The sequence below is a fragment of the Trichechus manatus genome, unplaced genomic scaffold (assembly GCF_000243295.1).
Source record: "Trichechus manatus latirostris isolate Lorelei unplaced genomic scaffold, TriManLat1.0 scaffold00042, whole genome shotgun sequence".
NCBI classification, from domain to species: Eukaryota; Metazoa; Chordata; class Mammalia; order Sirenia; family Trichechidae; genus Trichechus; species Trichechus manatus.
The window spans coordinates 10690970-10700511 of NW_004443978.1; the positions used below are offsets into that span (position 1 = coordinate 10690970).

At 44.3% G+C, this 9542-nt stretch overlaps 1 long non-coding RNA gene across 1 annotated transcript; it reads left to right on the top strand.

Moving 5' to 3' along the window:
• The first annotated feature begins 266 nt into the window (after positions 1–266).
• Positions 267–9322, top strand: LOC111820565 (uncharacterized). The gene is made up of 3 exons (XR_002824094.1): positions 267–392; positions 2686–2828; positions 9267–9322. It is a non-coding gene; the product is annotated as an uncharacterized LOC111820565 (long non-coding RNA).
• Positions 9323–9542: the final 220 nt, after the last annotated feature.

The following is a 9542-nucleotide window of genomic DNA, read 5'->3' on the forward strand; positions in this document are numbered from 1 at the left end:
CCCTCTCTCTCTATTTCCAGGTGGCTGCCCTGGCATCTCCTCAGCTGACCCACCTCTGACAAGAGCTGTGTTGCTACCACTGGTTGGATGCTGTCTTAGCCTTGGTTCTACAGAGGAGGAAAACCAGTGAAGCGTGTGTACATATACATACAGAAACAGAGAGAAAAATTTACTTCAAGGAAATGGCTCATGCAACTGTGAGGAAATGGCTCACCAGTAGTGGGGGCTGGCAAGTCCCAAATCCATGGGTCAGATGACAGGCTGAAGACCTCTGCTGGCTCACATGGTTGCAGGGGCTGACGAAACCAAAATATGCAGGTTAGGCAGCAGGGAGGAGGCCTCTGCTGGCTTATGTCCCAAGACCGGAAGTCAAACTTCTAGAAGATTGCAAGGTGAGGGGGAGGGAGAAAAGGGGGAAGAGGAAAATGGGGAGGGGGAGGGAGATGGAGCGCTTTGCCAGTGCATCTGTTTATATACTTGGTGCAGGCCACACCCGCAATGAAACTTCCCTTTCAACTGATTGTCTGCTCACATCAGATCACAAAAATGGGAGGTGATTACACAGTGTCTGTGGAACCACTGAGAATCATAGCCTAGCCAAGTTGACACATAACATTAACTATCACAGATGCCAACTTTGTGCTCATCTCTACACTGAGGGCTTAGAAGGCTTCCTCTCATTTAAATCTTCACAGCACACTTTGAAGTGGAAACTCGGATCACTCCATTTTAGGGATGAAGAAAGCTAGGCTTGGAGAGATTAAGCTGCTAGCCCAAGGTCCCACGGTTTGTGTGTAGCAAGGCCAGGATCTGAACCCAGCTCGAAATTCAGAGCCTGAACTCTCAGCTGCCATGGGTGCGTCATCAGAAAGCTGTGGCTGAGCACCTCCCCATGCTCCACTGCATTAAAGGAGGTCTGGTTGGCCCTGAAGGAGCCCCTGGGTGGTACAAATGGTTAATGCTCTTGGTTGCTAACCGAAAGGTTGGTGGTTCAAGTCTACCCAGAGGTGCCTTGGAGGAAAGGCCTGGTGATCTACCTTCAAAAAATTAGCCATTAAACACCCTATAGAGCATAGTTCTACTCTGACACACATGGGGCCACCATGAATTGGAGTTGACTTGATGACCTCTGATTTTGGGGGAGCCACCCTGAGGCAGTGGGGTGATGCTGAGGAGTGTCTTGAGCACTCCCAGTTCTCCACACCTTATCGCATCTGAGAATTCCCTCAGGGCAACCATGACGACTATGACAGCAGTCCCAACCCCACGGACCAGGACCCCACTCCCCTCATCCTCTTCCTGTTGGTTCTCATCAGGAAACTTACCTCTCCAGCAATCTATGACAACGCTGGATGGCAATGGGTAATGGATGGGTTTTATATTTTATTATGTCAGTTTTAATGGTAAAGGCCAGACAGTGGCCAGTGCACACTCTGGATTCACTGGGGAAGCCAACAGCTGTTACATGTAATGGGAGGGGCTTCCCAGGGTCCCCTCTGACCAACCTCTCTAGCCCTTACTCCTCCACCCCCACCCTGCCTGGCACAAGGCTTGGAATTCCCATTATAAGATCTACTCTTTAAGGGCCACTTGGATCATTGCTTTCTTTTTCTAAATCTGAACGTATTCAAAGAAAAATGACTTTGGTTTGACTTGTGAAAAAGGTCAGGTTATTAAACAGTTGGAAATGTTTATGTACCTGAAAAGGACTGAGAATTCTGAATTTGTGGCACCTCAGCTTTTTCTCAGGGAGGTGTGTCACCCATTTGTGGAGACAAAATGTAAATGCTTTTAAGTGTGCGAAAGGTATTTGGAAGCATGAGCATCATAACTGGCTGTGCCATCAGGAGAGGTGGTGATAGCTCAGCTGGCTACCATGTTAAATGGGATGGGTTCACTTTCGATTAGAATATAGAGTTACAGTGGTCTTGAAATCTCCCAATACGCAGATTCTTTTTACCTTTCATAAACAACTTTTTAATTAGTTTAATTTTAGGTTAATCTTAATTTTTCCCAACTTTTCATTTTGAAAATGTTTAAACCATAGAAAAATTATTAAGAATAATAACTACTGAATTCACCAGTTGTTACCAGTTTGCACATTTGCTTCATCCTCCTCTCTCTATAAACATATACGCTGGTCAAAAACACACATTGGCAATATTTCCTTCCTTCTTTTCTTCCTTTCCTCCTCCCTCTCTCCCTCTTTTCTTCCCTCTCTTCTTTTATTCCTTTTTTTTTTTGCCTCTGAGCCATTTGAGAACAAGCTGTAGACATCCTGACGTTTCATCCAGATATTTGTGCATATATCTTCTAAGATTGTGAACATTCTCTCACTTAAGAACAAAACCATTATCACACCAGGGAATTTAACATGGATACAAATCTAGTGTCTGTGGTTTGTATTCATATTTTGCCAGTTATCCTAATCTTGTCCTTTCCCCTTTGGTCCAGGACCCAACCGGGGACCATTGCCTCAGTTGTCTTGTTTCCTCTAAGCTGAAACACTTCCCCAGCCGTTTCTACCTTTCACAGCGCTGACATTTTTAAAGCACTCAGACTGTCTATTTGGCTGAATGTCCTTCAATTTGTGTTTGATTGTTCCTTATGAAGAGATTCAGGTTAAACATTTTTGGGGGTGTGGGGGGCAGGATTAATCTTAATTTCTATTTTATTTTTGAATAGCTGATATGCTGACATGGAAAAATCCAGAAGGTATAAAAGAATATATACTGAAAGCCTACCTCCTTCCTTGTCCTCCAGCAACCCAATTCTCTACCTGGAAGGCAAACCAGTTCCCAGTTTCCTTGTCTCCTTACAGAGATAACGTAAGTATAATGTTCAATGTTTAATGGTGGTTCCCATTGTCTCTAACTGGAGAGTTCAGTGGGTGGGTGTATCTCATTGTATTATTTGCATGCTTAAAGCCTTGGAAAAACCAGTTACTATGGAGTTGATTCCAACTCATGGCGACCCCAGGTGTGTCAGAGTAGAATTATGCTCCATAGAGTTTTCAATGGCTGATTTTCAACGGCAGTACATCACCAAGCCTTTCTTCCCAGCCTGAGGCTGGAGATTCTGGGAGGAGCAAGCTGTTCCTTGGAGTGGGAGGAGAGCTAGAAGGGCGATCAGATCAGGAACAAGGAACTAGCCACGTCACTGACCAAACAGGGAGGGAGGCCTTTTAGGATTCTCTGCAACTTTCACATTTTTCCTGCAATGAGTGCCAATAATTTTATACGTTCAAGAAAAAAATAAAACCTTCTCAAATATCTGTATACATTCCCTGAGAGCACTTGTTCTAAACCTTGACTGCTGGTTGGAATCACCCACCACCACCACCACTCCGACTCTTGGTGACCCTATGTGTGTCAGAGTAGAACTGTGCTCCATAGGGTTTTCAATGGCTAATTTGTCGGAAGCAGATGGCCATGCCTTTCTTCTGAGTGGAATCACCCAGGGATTTTTAAACTGTTGGTGCCTGGCCCCCCCTACCCAGCAATTTAGATTTAATTGGTTGGCAGTGTAGCCTGCCCAGGTGATTATAATGTGCACCCGATTGAAAACTACTCCCCTAAAGGAGGAGCTCTAGTGGGCAGTGCTTAAGAGCTACAGCATGCTACGGCTGCTAACCAAAAATCAGCAGTTCGAATCCATCAGCCCAGCCACTCCTTGGGAACCCCATGGGGCAGTTCTACTCTGTCCTGTAGGGTCGCTGTGAGTTGGAATTGACTCGATGGCAACAGGTTTGGGTTTTGCCCTAAAGGAAGTATAAGAAGCCCTGGTAGTGCAATGGTTAAATGCTTTGCTGCTAACTGAAAGGTTGGCAGTTCAAACCCGCCAGAGGCTCCATGGGAGAAAAGACCTGGCAATCTGCTCTTGTAAAGATTACAGACTAGAAACACTATGGGGCAGTTCTACTCTGTCCTATAGGGTCTCTGTGAGTCAGAATCAACTCGACAGCACACAACAACAACGTAGGAAGTATATGCTAGAGAGGTCCAATCAAAGATATTATACATCCATATAGAGTTACTGAACATCCATATAGAGAGAGATCGTGTTCAGCGTGTGGGCTATGTACAGATCCAGGGCACTCCATTTACAGAGCCTATGATGTGAATAGAGCCTCTCTGGAGTAGTGCAAGGTGGCAGCCTGGTAAGTATGGATATATAATTTATATATTGATAGATACATAATTTAAACACTAATTGCATCTGTTAGCTACAACTTTCCATGGGGAAGGGCAAAGTGACATTCACTAGGATATACAGAGCATTTTAGAAGATGTAATCTGTGTCATCTGGAAGTTTAAATCAGGTGAAGGCCAAGATAACAATAAAAATATCAAGAGCTAAGGTGACCATGTCAGTCTGGAACCTGGGGGTAACCCTCCACACGGACGACTGAGAGATCATGGCCTGAAAGGGTTGTGATGCATGTAGAAGCCCAAGTGCAGGAAGGAAGTCACCAGCATGCAGTCCATCAACATGTGGCTGGTAGGGGTACTTTTGGGACAATGGGGCAGCTGTCATGTGGGGATCTTCAGCCTCTGCCATGAAGCTTTTTTGTCTCTGCCTTTTGAGATACCATCAATTCTTTGTCATTCCTTCCATTCAGAGATAGAATCTAATTCTCTGCCCCTTGAATCTGGGGTGGCCATAGCAAGCGATGCTATGTAAGTACCAAGGCTACAGCTTCTGTCTTTGCCTCTTTAATTACTCCTTCTTAGTATATAATTGCCATTTTGTGAGGAAGCCCAAGCAGCCAAGTGGAGAGGCCCACACAGAGAGGACAAAGCCTTCCAGTCAACAACTGTAGCTGAGTTCCCAGCTGATAGCCAGTCCAACTGGGCCATGTGAATGAGGACATTCTGTACTTTCCAGCCATTCCAGGGTCCCAGCTGGCACCACATGAAGTAGAAAATACACCCGGTCAACCCACAGAATTGTGAGAAATACATTTTTGTATTATTTAAGTCACCAAGTTTTAGGGTATTTTGTTATGTGGAAATAGGTGGTCAAAGCAGGGCAATTTCTGGTCTGCATTGTGAATAGGTCAGGTAAGCCTATTGGAAGGATATGTGGGTTGAACTGGCTCTGGGACCTTGTGGGGTCAGAGGTGAGGACAGATCCCAATAGAACAAGGGTTCTTTTTTATATATTTTTTTTTATTTAAATAGATATCTCTGCTTCTGTAGAGATTTACAGCCTTGGAAACCCGTTGTGGTTGCTATGAGTTGGAATTGACTCGATGGCAGTGGGTTTGGTTTTTTTTCTTGGTTTATGTACATGGCAACAAGTCAGACATATCAGAAGAGCTTATAAAGAAAAGCAACTGAGTTCCTACCTGCCGTACCTGCCCCTACTCCCAAATACAATGTCTTTTTTTTTTTTTAATTGTACTTTAGTTGAAGGTTTACAGAGCAAACTAGTTTCTCATTAAACAATTAATACACATACTGTTTTGTGACATTGGTTGCCAACCCCGTGACATGTCAACACTCTCTCTTTCTCAACCTTGAGTTCCCCGTTACCAGCTTTCCTGTCCCCTCCTGCCTTCTCATCCTTGCCCCTGGGCTGGTGTGCCCATTTAATCTCGCTTTGTTATATGGGCCTGTCTAACCTGACTAAAGGGTGGACCTCAAGAGTGACTTCATTACTGAGCTAAAAAAGTGTCCAGGGGCCATACTCTGGGGGTTTCTCCAGTCTCTGTCAGACCAGTAAGTCTGGTCTTTTATTTTATTTTTTTTTGTGAGTTAGAATTTTGTTCTACATTTTTCTCCAGCTCTGTCCAGGACCCTCTATAGTGATCCCTGTCAGAGCAGTTGTTGGTGGTAGCCAGGAACCATCTAGTTGTGCTGGACTCAGTCTGATAGAGGCTGTGGTAGTTGTGGTCCATTAGTCCTTTGGACTAATCTTTCCCTGTGTCTTTTGTTTTTTTCATTCTCCCTTGCTCCAGATGGGATGAGACCAGTGGAGTATCTAAGATGGCCGCTCACAAGCTTTTAAGACCCCAGACGCTACTCACCAAAGTAGGATGTAGGACATTTTTTTTATGAAATATTTTATGCCAGTTGAACTAGAAGTTCCTTGAACCATGGTCCTCAGAGCCCTCAGCCCAGTAATTTGGTCCCTCAGGGAGTTTGGATGTGTTTATGGAGCTTCCATGACCTTGTCTTGGACAAGTTGTGCTGGCTGGACCAGCATTGTCTACTGTCTTACCTTCACCAAAGTTACCACTTATTTATTGTCTGTTTAGTGTTTTTCCGTCCCACTCCTCTCCTCCTTCATAACCATGAAAGATTGTTTCTTTCTGTGTGTAAACCTTTTCATGAGTTTTTATAGTAGAGGTCTCATACAATATTTGTCCTTTTGTGATTGACTTATTTCACTCAGCATGATGTCCTCCAGATTTATCCATGTGAGACAGCATCTTTTAGCGATTCCTGTTTTTAGTTTTTCTGGTAATTATCTCCAGACTCCAACTCACATACATTCTTATACCTATATTTCTTGATTAACAACTTTAGACAATAGCTCTGATATCTAAGATGATAATTTAGTGCACTATTTCCTATGTTTGAACTTTCTCTTATTATTTTTGGTTCTTATATGAACATCTCCTATTCCAGCTACAGTTGCTGATCTCGATTCCCATTTTTATGAGGGTATCAGCGTTCTCCCTTTCTTTCGGCTTTTCTCCTCCCTTCAGTAGCCCATTTATTACACCTCTACTTTTACCACGTCATAGTGTTGTAGTGTTTAATCTGGGGTTCACGAACTTCTGGAGGAACATTCATGAAATTCCACAAAATTAGGTGCAAAATTGTGTGTGTTTAGGTTCCATTCCCTGGGAAGAGTCCAGAGCTTTCATTGGATTCTCAAAGGGGTGTTAAGGCCCAGATGTGGAATATTGGACTCTGTGTCCAACATCTTCCATCTGCCATCCAGATCCACCCTCCTACTTCTCCACCCACCCTCTGCCCTGGGAAGTGTCAAAAATCTAAATGCACAGAGAAACACCAAAACTTAGTGTGACAAAATATATTTATTGTGAATAGATACAATTTGAATCAGGCAGCCTCAACCTGAATGTACTGGGAAGGCACTCAAAGAGGGCACAGTGAAAATGGGTTATATAGGTCATTGTTATGTCAATATCTTGGGAGATAGCATCAGATCACAGTGCAAGGTTTCAGGGTCGGTCAGTTACAGTCACCAAGGATATGCCGTACATCCTAAAACACAGCCTATAGTCAGACCCTGGAGTTTCTGCTTCTGTAAGCTGGCTGCACATAGATAATTTTCCAAAAGAACCCAATGCCTAAGGTAAAACGATCTCCCCTAAGCTGCTTACTAAGCTATTTGACCTGAAGGTGACTCCAGGGAAACAGTTCCTTAAAGGCTCAAGGTTCAAAAGGACACCTAAGAGTAGATGGCCTGAGTGGGTTACCCTAACTCTATGAACCCAGAAAGCTGGATACCAGGAGAAACATAACTGTTTTGTCAGTGGCTAACCCACAAGAACTGCATCAATGTTTCTTGCACACTTGGCTTCTGGGTTGGGTTCAGCCAATGGGGAGCCCTGGCAGGAGTCAGAGGAGAGGTGGTGAGTGAGGAAGGGCATTTATTCCAATGGTTCCCTCTCTGTGGGGCCTTCTTGGGCTGGCTGTGTCTCAACTGAAGGACCCTACTCCTCTCAGGGTAACCTTTTCTACACAACCCATTTCTTCCAGATTTCAGTAACTGCCCCCCTTTCCTTGTGACCTCAAGCCTAGGGATGATAGCAGCTTAGCTGCTCCTAGCCCCAGGTCACTGCACTGTCCCTTGTGCTTCCACCACACCCTATCCATCTAATAGTCCCCTTAATAACTTACCTTGAAATATCCAAATTTGACTATGGTATTTGCTTCCTGTTGGGATTCTGTTATTGATCAGGTTCTTTGGATACTGGCTATGATATGGAGATTGTGTGCAGGAAGTTTTTGTGGGGTGAACTTGGAATCACCCCCTGTGGAAGGAAGCAGAATTGGGCAAAGGGAGAAGTTGAACTGTGATGTCGTCTCAGTGGAAGACTGAACTGACCCTATGGGGACCTCTGAAGTGGGATGGTCTTCAGAGTTATCTGGAATAGATACATGGGGGCCAGGCCTTTAACCATACCCCTGTTAAAAATAAATAAAATTTTCACAATATTAAATTTGTGTATGAACTCATTAGCTTTATTTTTTAGTTCATGAACCAGGGAATGTCTGGTCTGGAAGTCAGATGAGAGTTTCAAAGATGAGAAAACCTCCAAAGGTGCTTATACCCCAACCCCTCAACACTGCCATGGAAATGGGGCCAGAACAGTGTTTTTCTAATAACAATTTATCCTAGAACATAGCTTCCAGTCAGACCCTGGAGTTTGTGTTTCTTGACACTAACTGAATTCTTCAAAAGAGCACAATGCCTAAGGCAAAATGGTCTTACTAATTAGCAAGACTGTTGTTTGACTTAAGGAACCCTGGTGGCACAGTGATTAAGTGTCAGCTGCTAACCAAAAGGCCAGAGGTTCAAACGCACCAGCCACTCTGTGGGAGAAAGCTGTGGCAGTGTGCTTCCGTAAAGATTTACAGCCTTGGAAACCCTGTGGGACAGTTCAACTCTGTCCTATAGGGTCACTATGAGTCAGAATGGACTCCACAGCATACAACAACAGCAACATTGTTTGACTTGAAGGTGACCTTTAGGAGACCAGTTTCTTCCAGGCTCAAGGTTCAAAAGGACATCTAAGGGCAAATGGCCTGGGTGGGTCACTCCAACTCCATGGACCCCAGAAATCTGTATTCCAGGAGAATTAAAACCATTTCTCACCTCCAAATGACCAGTCATTAGATGCTGGGAGGGGCATAACCTTGGGCAAAATGGATTTCCTCTGTGAGGGCAAGTCCTGGGAAGGCACTCAAACATAAGCTATTGCCAGGCAACAGCCCAGCCTCTAGGAGAGCGAGAGCCTTGGTCTTGAAGGGGGATCAGGGGCTGTACGATAGAATCCACTACAGATTCTGACCCTGGTCTGGTCTTTGTTCTCTGCATCTCTAATAACCAGCAGAATGTCTGGCACATAGTTGGTGCTCAGTTAACGTCTGTCGAATAAATGAATATAAGCCTCAGAGCACTTCTGTATCGCTGTTATTGTAATTTTTAAACTTTTTATTTTGAAATACTTCTTGTGAAGCACAGAATCACCTTGCAAAAAGCAATTTGGCCTTTGTTTTCAGTTGTTTCCAGAGCTGGACCAAAACCTGAGATTAATAGGTAGGGGTTGACCAGACCAAGAAGAATCACCTGGGAGCCTGATGCTGACTAAGCCTCATGAGGTATGATGTAATCTATCATGGCCATGTGGTGAGGTTGATAAGAGCACTGAACCCTTAGGCTCAGATGAGCTTCCTGGTTGGTGACCATGCATGGAGGAGGGTGGCATGTCCCCCTTTGGGACGTGGAGGCTTCACATTGTGACTTCACCCAGACCTCACCTATGTGTCTCTTCATAT